The sequence below is a fragment of the Rattus rattus genome, chromosome 2 (genome assembly GCF_011064425.1).
Source record: "Rattus rattus isolate New Zealand chromosome 2, Rrattus_CSIRO_v1, whole genome shotgun sequence".
In the NCBI taxonomy this organism is placed as follows: Eukaryota; Metazoa; Chordata; class Mammalia; order Rodentia; family Muridae; genus Rattus; species Rattus rattus.
Genome location: NC_046155.1, coordinates 57,359,551 through 57,371,054, shown reverse-complemented (window position 1 = coordinate 57,371,054; position 11,504 = coordinate 57,359,551).

The window sequence follows — 11,504 nt, the reverse complement described above, 5'->3', positions numbered from 1 at the left end:
ATGCCGATTTCCTAATATTTTAGGGGTGAGAAGTGGGTTTTGGTTTTGGTTTTGGTTGGGGGGGGGAAACTTATGGTAGCCTTAGTTGATAATTGCAGAGACTCATTTAAGCTCATTTGCATAGTCCCTCTTGACTGCAAGTAAGGCTGCTTAGGGTCCTACCTCCCTTTCTCCCTGTCTGTCTGTCTGTCTGCCTGCAGGTTCTGAAGGATGTTTCAGAATAGATTATAGGATACTCATGATGCAGACCTCCTGCTAGAATTACTGGGGGGCTCTCAGTCAGTGATCCCTGACACAGGTCACATTCACATAGACTCGGGTATAGATACTTTCAAGGTAACCCAGCATCGAGCATGCTGTGTCTAAAACAACCAGACACATCCGTGACTTTCCACAAAGTCAGAATCTGTTGAAGGACAATAAACTCCCAAGTCATGTGTGCTACAGGTCACCGAGGGCCCCTGGCTCTGCCTGACACACACTGCCCTGGCCACGGACAACCACAGTCCTTTCATTATGGTCTTAATTACTAATATTAACTCCTTCACACATTACATCAGATGAGCAGACGAGATCTGGCGCTTTGCTAACCACAGCACAGAGCTGTTCCCAGTGCAGAGTTGTCAAAACGCAGGGCCAGGTGGCAGGCCATTCCAAGTACACGGCGAAGTGGGCTGGGTGTCATGAGCATGGGGATCCTACACTCAAGCTGGAGCCTAGGGACAGGCGTAGCAGTCCCTCCTTGTGGTAATCTTCCTGATGGTGGTGGCTCATGACAAAGGACCAGATAGATGATGAGCCAATCTGCCTACCACATCTGTGTTGGAGTGCCCCTTGCATAGTCCCAGGTCTGGATGACTGATAAGCCCATATGTCTGGTGATATAGTTACAGGTATCACTGACAGTTTGTGGCTTGCAGGGTAAAGACAGACAGAGACTGTTCACTTGTATAAACAAGGGGTAGACTCCATCTTCCCTGGTAGTCATACTAAAATGCAATGACTCAGGCAGACTGTTATATTAAGATAGAGTAACCCAAACTTAAGGCTGTGATTCTATACAATATACTGAGCCCCCTTGCAGACCTAGTCTCTTCTCACCCAGCCTAGCGGTAAATCTTCCAGGCAAGCCACGCCCTCCCCAGATGGTAGCCCCTTTAGTCCCTGCAGCAGCCTCAGTACTTCGATTCATTTCTGGCCATCTGAGCAACACCAAACCCTCCCAGTGCTTACAGTTGAATGTCAGTCAGCAGAAGTGGTGCTGTGGTAGTCTCTAAAGAAGCTGTTGTGGGAGAGGACTTCCCAGTGTAACCGAGAAAACCTAAGTAAGCCCCACTGTTGATAGTCATGTGCCTTGAAAAGTTATTAATTCTGAGGACCAGAGAGGTGGCTTAGTGGCTACATGCATTTGCTGTTCTCAAAGAAGACTCAGGTTCAGTTCCCAGCACCCCCAAGATGGCCCAACAATCATCTATAACTTCAGAGGCTCCAGTGCCTACCTCTCACCCCATAGCCAACAGGCATGCACGTGGTGATTGGACATATATGCAGCAAAACAGCTGCACACGTAAGACCAATGAATGAAAATCTGTTGCTGATTCTGCACACCGTACAACTGAGCAAAATGCACCACACCAATGCCTTGCTTAGACATTGTCTCCAGTACGTGCATTCTAATAGCCATTGCTTTTCGGGCCCTTTAAGGCCACTTCTATGAAAAGCACTTACTTTCCCCTTGGGCCTATGTATGTACCTATAAATGACTAAAACCATAAAAGGGCTTGGCTTCTCTGCCTTCATCTTGGAATACATGGTTACCTTAGCCTTTGGAGATAACCATTTCTGCTCAACTGAACATAGACAGATTAGTACTTAGGGAATATGTGTCTGGAACTGAGAGTTCAAGGTTATTTTATCTGAAACTTTCCCAGTCTCTCTCAAGACTGAAGGTGGCCAACAAGATAAAATTATCTAAGATTCTCTCAGGACAATGGAAACATCATCAGCAAATCATCAGCTCCCAAACTTTAGCATCTCAGTTGCCACACGATGGAGAGGCATCAAGAGTCTTTCCATAGTTGAAGCCCTTTCTCTTGCTTACGGGAAAGAGCTTGAAGCTGACTGGGGAGAAGACCATCCTCTCTCCATGCTAGTCCACCATTTCCTCACTGGCTGGCACTGCAACTGTGCCCTTTCTTCCTTTTCCCAACTCCCCTTTGCCTCTTTTGAAATGTCAGATGAACAGATTAGGGCAACAGCAACAGCACAAACCACCACCATCAATAGTACGTAGTCATGCAGGGTTGACAGAGGTGATGGCAGTAGCAGGGGACACTCAGCTCCTTGGTGATGGGGCCTCCAAGCAGTCAGGGCGGGCAGATGCTACGTGGCCTTTTGCCACAGTGAGAACCAGCTGTAGACCTGATCCCACACCATGGCAAGGAGAGGCCATATTAGCAAAAGACTCAGTGTAGTCTAGGTTCTACAATTCTACAGACACGTATCACAGACCAGCCCTGTATGTGTGACCATGCCAGGCACTGGTCACAGAAGAAAGCAGAGAATACCAGCTGTGATGAGCCCAGATGGGCACTGCTGTGTGGCTGTGTCATGGGGACACAAAGCAAGGCATGCCAGGAAAGAGAAGGAGCACATTAGTAAAGTCTTTACTGAGATAGTGGTTTGAGGCCCTAGTTTGATGACAAAACCAAAAGACATCTCTTGAGAGGTCTGGCTGTCAGATAGCTGGGAGGAAGCAGTCCCTGAGTGTTGGGAGCGATGCCCTTAAAGCCCTCCATTATTGATGTTAATATTATGGTTAGAGTTAAGTATACTGGGTTCATGGAAAATCCCCAGCCAGCTGCAGAAGACCAATACAAATCTAGTGGTCAGGATGAACAATGATATGATAAAGCTCTGACCTTGTTGAGAAATACATCTGACATCAAGACGCCCAATGCGATGACCTATAACCTTTCTGAGAAACCAACATCCTGCTGACTAATGATATGACAAACCTGTGACCTTTCTGAAAAAACAACATCCTGTTGACATCAGCTGACCACACGAATACTGTGTCCTTGGCCTGCGTAAATGTTTCACACTTACTCCCCTCCCTCTGTTACCCTTGTTATGGTATAAATTCAGCCTTGGGAAAAAGTAAAATTGTCATACTGATCAGACTCTTGTCTTGGCGACCTTCTTCGCATCTTTTGTCCCCCATTCTCTTCCAGGTACCCTCTGCACCCTGAGGATATGCAAACTACAGAGGATGAGAACTTGTCTGAAGTGGCTGTGTAGAGCTCAGATGTGATTGAGGTAGTCATGAACGACAGCCTTGCTCCCTGGTCAAGGGTAAGATGCTGCATTGCTCATCAAACTACAGGCATAGCGGTGTAGAATCATTGATTTTAAAATAAAGAAAAGCAGAGATTATTATGCAGGTTGGAGAGAGGAAAGTAGGTTGGACATGCCTGCTGGGCACACCATTATCACACCATTTGCATCAGCCTTGAGCCTCAGTGACTTCCTGCAGACATAGGGGTGGCTGCGTGCTCCAGGAGCAGGTAAGGCAGTCATAGCCAGTGGATCCTGAAGCTGGAGTGATGCCAAGCTGCAGCCCTCCTCTTCCCACTGCTTTTCCTAGAACGTGTGTCCTCATATGCAGTGTGCACCTGGACAGTGTCCACATCTGAGATATGCACCTGGGCAAAGCTCACAGAGAGGCAAAGGGCAGGTTCCAAGGTTACACTGATCTGCGTAGGGGCAAGAACTCACTTCCTGGGCTGAAGGAGCTTGCAACCCCATAAGAACAACAATGCCAACCATTTAGAGCTTCTGGGGACTAAACTACACTGAAAGACTATACATGGACTGACCCAGGGCTCCAACTGCATATGTAGCAGAGAACAGCTTTTTTGGGGCACCAGTGGAGAGGGAAACTGTCTCTTATACACATCTAGATGTGTATAAGAGACAGGGTAAGAAGAGGATTGGGCAGAGGACTCTTAAGACTGAAGCATCCCGGGGTTGGGGATTTAGCTCAGTGGTAGAGCGCTTGCCTAGCATGTGCAAGGTCCTGAAATATATCTAATAAAAAAAAGAAAAAGAAAAAGAAAGAAAAAAGAAAGTGTGATGCATATCACTCGGCCCCAAGGCAGGAAGATTTACAATTGCTAAGAAACACTAGGAAGAATCAAGCAGAAAGCTAGAAACAAAATCCAAAGTATTACCACTATAGCTAAGGAAACAAAACTTTTCAGAAGGAGGGCATGGTCAGATGGACCAGGAAGTAAACTAGGAAAATTATTGACCAGGGTCAAATGGAAAGTAGGGATGACTCTGACAAGAGCAGTTTTAATTGTGTGATGGAGTGAAGCCAAGGTAAAATGCAATGCGTGGGGCTAATTATTATGACAGTGAATCTAGAATGTCAGTCTCTCATACTTGACTCTGAAAGGAAATACATGGAAAGGGTGGTGGCTGGAGGGAGAGTCCCTAGCCAAAGAAGACCTGCTGGTTCTGGTTGTTTTAATTGGTGATTGGGAAAAAGAAGTGAAGAAAACATACGCTTAGAAAAGAGAAAGAAACGTTTGAATAAAGAGAGAAAGGGGAGAAGGGAATAAATCTAGGTAATACTGGTACAGTAGGTGCATACGGGTTATGTCACAGTATCTACCACAAAGTGAGGTTAATCTTTATTCGAGGTGGGGGGATATCTGTTATCACAGATTTGTCAGAATTTCACAGAGATTTAGTGAGACAAAAACTATCACGAAAAAACTATTCTGCATCTCTCTGCCTCTCTGTTCTGTTCTTTCTTCTCTCCACTCCTAATCTCCCTCTCCTTTCTCCCCCCCACCCTGTCTCTACCTCTGCCTCTGCCTCTGCCTCTGCCTCTAGCACTTTTTCTTCCTCTCCAAGCATTTCTTTAACAGGCTCACATCTCAGCATAACTCTTCGGGATTCTCAAACTGAATCTAGATGCATTTTTAGTTCCATTCAGTAAGTCTTACGCTGCAGGGTAGGTTCCCTTTCAGTAGAGCAGAACTAGTAGAGTCTGACTAGAATCTTGCAAGAAGTCTTTGGAAACAGAATACACATTACCATCCTCGCACACATGAAGGAAGTAGGTGGACAGTACATGGAAGGGAGTGAACTATTCTTTTTTTTTTTTTCATTTTTAGTGATGCCCTTTCTGTCATTTACTGGTATTTCAATAGAAGAAAGCACAGTATAATATTGTCTCTCACAAACACTGCTTGTCTACAGTTCAAAACATGTAAATAAAGGCAATGCTTCCAAAGGTTAAAAAAAAAAAAAAGAACTCACTTCCTGATGCTGCTGGGATGTGTATTCTCACAGGCACACCTAGGAGATGGACAGACTCTGGTTTTCGTGGTTATTCCATGGAACATCTGTGTTTTCCAGATCTCAGGGGGTATGTAGGGCTAGATTCATTGGTCTTTTAGTGGTTTTGTATTTTTCTTACTCAAATGCCAAGGCTGGTTCACAATGCAAATGAGTAGAGTCTTTGAGGCATTAGAAATATGTTATGCTGTCATGAAGCTTTGAAACAATTCCAGACACTGACATAGTTGGCTACGCAACATTTGTTCGGAGCCTATATTCCCCTTTCCTTCGAGATTAGACCTTGTGTGAGAACTTGGTTTAGCTCTCCTCTTCCCTTGGGAACACGGCATCTGATATTGTTGGAATTCCACGTGGGTGTTCCTGACCTCCAGTGCTGGACTGGAAAATATATATAAACCCAAGAGTTAATGGTTACTTCGGAACCTTAGGCAGGAGCAGACAGTGCCCCGTTCACTTCAGGGCCTTGCAACCTAGCCCTCTATCACGTTTCTGCCCTGTGGTGTCACAGGACATGTGCCCTCCAGGATACCCACTGTGGAGGATCCTCAGTAACCACTCATATGAGGCTCTGTTCAACCTGACCTAGGCTTGGCTTTTCACCAAAGCCTGCTTCCACCCAGACAGAAAGAGTGGACTCTAGTGATTCTGTGAGTCACCCACTGTGTGCTGGTGCACATGCAGCACTTTCTCTGCCAACTTGGTGCACAGTATCTTCCTCCGTAACCATCGCAAACCTCAGGAAAGTTCCCTTTGTATGTGATAAGCTCTGTGACTCATGGAAACACGTTTAGATCACCTTCCTGTCTCCACAGTATGCAGATTGGTGTGCAATTTATTAACATGAAGCTCAAATGCCATTCAGACTGTCTAGAGGCAATATAATGGGGCTGGGAGGCAGTAGTGTGCTCAGGCCAGATGACCTGTGCAAGGGCTGTTTCCTCTCTGGTTTATAGCTCCCTCATACATTCAATGGAGACAATAAGTGGGCCCTGAATTCCTAGTATTAGTGTCTGTCGGCTCCAGCAAGGAAATCAACTGTGTGGTGAGTTGTCACGCTTTATCGTTTAGTTCAGTGGGTTAACCTCAGGGAGTGGTCAAGGTCTGGCTACAGACCTACAAGATGGGGAGGGTTATTATAGTCCCTGGATCTAGGGAATGCAGTACTTGTAAAGAAAGTCCAACCAATCTACATCCTGTTTGCAATCTCCCAAGGTACACAAACTGACCACTTTCTACCGTAATTCTTTGTATAAAAAGCCTAAATTACATGTACTATAGCCCAGATGGGAGCCCTGCTAGTAAGATTCTCTTATTAATCATTGCTAATTTTATACTTATTTGTAAATAACCATGTATCCCATAGGACTTTTGGTACCACAAGATCTAGGAAGATGGGTGTGTAACAAGTTCATTGCTGTGCCAGTCTCCTGCGTAAAAAATACCTGAGACAAAGAGCTCATGGGTATGGCATGGTTATTATCTCTGAATTAGACATAACCATCACCATCTTGAAACAGAGAAGCTGTGGTTATCTGTATGAGACCCTCACAAGAGCTACCCTATGAATGCTCCCTTGTGGAAGGATGGGGCAGGTAAGACTCACAAGGCTCCTCCTCTCCTGAAGATCCTAATTACCATTATAGAAGACATAAATGATTGACTTACGTAAAGTTGCCTGAGTCACCCAGGTTCCTGATAGAAAACCAATAAACTCCCTACTCCACCAAGCTGGACTTCCTTGGGTCTATCAGCTCCTGGGTCCACAGTCCACAGTCACTTGGCCCTGGTGCTTTGACTCTGTGGTGGCAAAGTACGTCACAGCAGGAACATTCCACCGAGGGAACACAAAGAGCCAGGTAGAGGTCAGAGACTCAACGTCCCTCATGAGTACATCCTTTGTGATCTCACTTTTTTTTTTATCTTTATTAACTTGAGTATTTCTTATTTACATTTCGATTGTTATTCCCTTTCCCAGTTTCCGGGCCAACATCCCCCTAACCCCTCCCCCGTCCCTTCTATATTGGTGTTCCCCTCCCCATCCTCCCCCCATTACTGCCCTCCCCCCTATTATAAATAAGGCTGCTATGAACATAGTGGAGCATGTGTCTTTGTTATATGTTGGGGCATCTTTTGGGTATATGCCCAAGAGAGGTATAGCTGGGTCCTCAGGAAGTGCAATGTCCAATTTTCTGAGGAACCTCCAGACTGATTTCCAGAATGCTTGTACCAGTCTGCAATCCCATCAACAATGGAGGAATGTTCCTCTTTCTCCACTTCCTCGCCAGCATTTGCTGTCACCTGAGTTTTTGATCTTAGCCATTCTGACTGGTGTGAGGTGAAATCTCAGGGTTGTTTTGATTTGCATTTCCCTTATGACTAAAGATGTTGAACATTTCTTTAAGTGTTTCTCAGCCATTCGGCATTCCTCAGCTGAGAATTCTTTGTTTAGCTCTTAACTCCATTTTTTCTTTCTTTTTTTCTTTCTTTCTTTTTTTTTTTTCAGAGCTGAGGACCGAACCCAGGGCCTTGCGCTTGGTAGGCAAGCGCTCTACCACTGAGCTAAATCCCCAACCCCTGAACTCCATTTTTTAATAGGGTTATTTGTCTCCTTGCTGTCTAACTTCTTCAGTTCTTTGTATATTTTGGATATAAGCCCTCTATCTGTTGTAGGATTGGTAAAGATCTTTTCCCAATCTGTTGGTTGCCGTTTTGTCCTAACCACAGTGTCCTTTGCCTTACAGAAGCTTTGCAGTTTTATGAGATCCCATTTGTCGATTCTTGATCTTAGAGCATAAGCCATTGGTGTTTTGTTCAGTAAATTTTCTCCAGTGCCCATGTGTTCGAGATGCTTCCCCACTTTTTCTTCTATTAGTTTGACTGTGTGATCTCACTTCTTTGTATTAGGTCCCACCTGTTAGAGACTCTGACACCACCCAGTGGTCCCAAAGACTAGGCACCAAGCTTTCAACACTTTGGACCTTTGGTAGAACACTCATGATCCAAACTATAGCAGTGGAAGAGAGCCAGGCGCACTGCAGTCCCGTGGAAATTAATGTGAATGAGGAAGCTAGTGTAGGACACAAGGACCTTCATACAGAGCTAGAGCTGGAAGGATGGAAGGAAGTGCTGTGGCTGGCCTGGACAGGGGTATGGGATATGCTAGAGAGGTGATATAAGATAACAAGCTCAAGGCAAAGGGAACAGAGAAGGGGTAGAAGACAGACAGGCCTCTGGTGTAAGGACAGAATGACCCAAGCTAGTCCCAGGCCCAAGGCAGCTGCAGTGCCAGTTGGCAAGGATAAGGCTCCCAATCTAACCTTGTAGGCATATGTGGTTGAGAAAGAGATTTTCCCACAGGAGCTGCCCTTCACCTCCTTGACCTACTTCCAGCAGGCAACTAGAAGAGCCTCCAGTCTTCCAGGTGCCTCCAAAAAGGGCTTGCAGCGGAGAGGGAACCGGCGTGGGCAAGCAAGTAAAAGTTAATGAGTTCCTAGATACAGCTGGATTATCCTGCAGAAGAGACGGGGCAGTCTCTGAACTCAAGGGCACCCTGTGACTTTTCCTTCATCCAGCACTTCAACATGCCTCCGCTGTGTATGTGCGTGTGTAGGGGAGGTTCCCAGCCCCCTTTGGAGTCCAAGGACAGAGGTTCTACATTCTGCCCATTCTGTGGATCAACAAGCTAAGACCTTCAGGAATAGAGAAGAGTACTAATGGGGCCCTCGGATTAAGTACTCATTCTTCCGTTCCTCTACACTCAGCTCTTAATCTTTCTGGGTCCCGATTGTCTCAGGTGTAAAGTGGAAATGGCATGTCTCTACTTCACAGCTTTACACTGCTCTGAGAACATAGTTTCAATCCCTGTGCTGACGTTTTCTCTGAGGATATTGTGTATGACCACTGTCTAATTTTTTTCCATGCCTAGCTCTCTCTACCTGCCATCTGGACTATGGTCCCCAAATATTCAGCTCATGTCTCATCACCTTGAATAACATCAGCTCTGACAAAATTTCTTATCCACTTTATAACTCGGGTAGAAATTGTAACAGGCCTGGAAGGAAACACTTGTATCCTTCCCTTTGACTCTGAAACAGACTATTGCAACAATAACCTCCAGGAATCTCACACAGGAAAAGAGAAAGGCTAAACGGGGAACAGTCAGAAGGAGAATATTCTTTTTCTGGAGATTTGCAACTTGTCAGCAATCCTCGAGAGAAAGTGGAACCAAAACAAGGATGGGTCAGCTGTGGGAGGGACCACACTTTGACAAACTGCTTAGATATGCATAATTCTGGCCCTCTGCTTAAATCTAAACCTCAGCTCAGGATCTCAAAGATAGAAGAGCGTGTGTGTTGCAGGGGGTGGGGTGGAGGACACGACATGGATGACAGAGGGACAGATGATCAATGACTCTCTTTATCCCTCTTCTCCCTGTGGCCAAACTGAATAAATTGTATTATGCTTTAAACTATCAATTCAGGTCTTTTAATTGGCTTGTCGAGGATGAGTGCCTGAAACCTGGCTTGTTGAGGCATGGGCCGTGACCCTCAATCTGGTAACAAATGATGTCTTCCTTTGGTGCAGCTCTCGCTTGGACGGAAAGATGGCATCTTGTAGGATCCCAGATCTGAAGACATCCAAGGAATAGACAACCTGAATGAAGACGTTCCTGAGTTACGACTTCTGTCCTGAAGTGAGGCAGAGAGCTCAAATTCCACTAGCAAAACCCTGTGCAGTTTTCTAGTGAGTTTGGCCTTTGGAAAGTGTTCCCTTACATGGCATAAATCTGTTTTATTGGACTCCTGGAAATGAGGGTGACCATCACTTGTCCTTGACCTTTGGAATGGAACCTGGAACCTGGGAATAATAAGAAAGACTTCCTGTGTTACAGGGCTGTAACTCTCCCTGGTGTCTAGCCCTCCTTCAGGTGTGCCAGGCGAACCACCACTGTTCTCTCTGGAGGGGTTTCTCTTGGCTCCTTGCTGATCTATGACTGAAGCCATAGTCACACTCAACCAGGACCAGAAGATGCTCAAGTATTCAGAAGAGGTGGTGGCCTGCTGATGCCAAGACAGTCTGTAGAAAACCACAGCTACCTGTACTGTCTCAGCAGCTACCCATAATCCCTCAGTGATGTTTCCCTTGTACAGTGACAAAACCTCAAAGCCATGTCTGCCCCTCATCCTGGCTTCTGCTGTATCTTGAGAGCCTGAGGCTCTTGGACCTCCCTCCCTGCCCCACTCTCCATCACCAGAGATTGGAATCAAGGGCCTTGAATTGAGTGGCCCTTGTAATGACCACAGTCTCAGAACCTGGGCAGAGAACATTTGAGGGCTGTTAAAGCCAGGAAATGCCAAATTTGGATCCTTCCCCACCCATTTCCCCTGGCTGCAAGGCTTGGTCCTGTTACCTATAGGGTCTCTGGCCATGCTTCCACCTTTGTGCCATGGCAGAAGCTCGGCCTCATGCTGCCAGGTCACCCAGATGGAAGTAGGCAGACTTCTGTTTACCCGCTAGCCCAGTGGGTACAGAATCCCCTGAGGTTTGCCTGTTTATGACATTTAGTTGAGGTTCAAAGCCAAAATTTCAAAGCTGCTCTGGAACTTTTATTTTAACTCACATCTGTGGATTTAACTTTTGTATTTTTTCTTTTTGAATGTTTTTGCGACTTTATTATTAAATATTTTAGTATCCACAAAGTCATCTATATTTGGATCTAAATTGATACACTTTTCCCTCCCCTTTCATTTATCGCCCCCAGTTTCCCTCTCGATTTCATTTTCTCTCTCTCTCTCCCTCTTAATTTAATACCCATCAAGTCTATTTAATGTGACATATATCAGCATTTGGGAGACTGGATAGCATAGTTACACATATGCACTTAGGATGGCACTAGGTCAAGCCAAACAAAATCCCCACAAGGAAGGGAGAGGGGCTCACAAAGACTCACCTCCATATTGAGGAGATATTGTAGTTGGTCTCTATTGGGAGAGTAATTTGTTACCTTTTTAATCATAACTCTGACACAAAGCATTTTTAACATTTCTCCTTTTGTATTTAACTTACTAATTCACATTTGAGATGCTACTCTTAACTTGTGATCAAGTTCTGTGTGAGTTACCATGGAAATG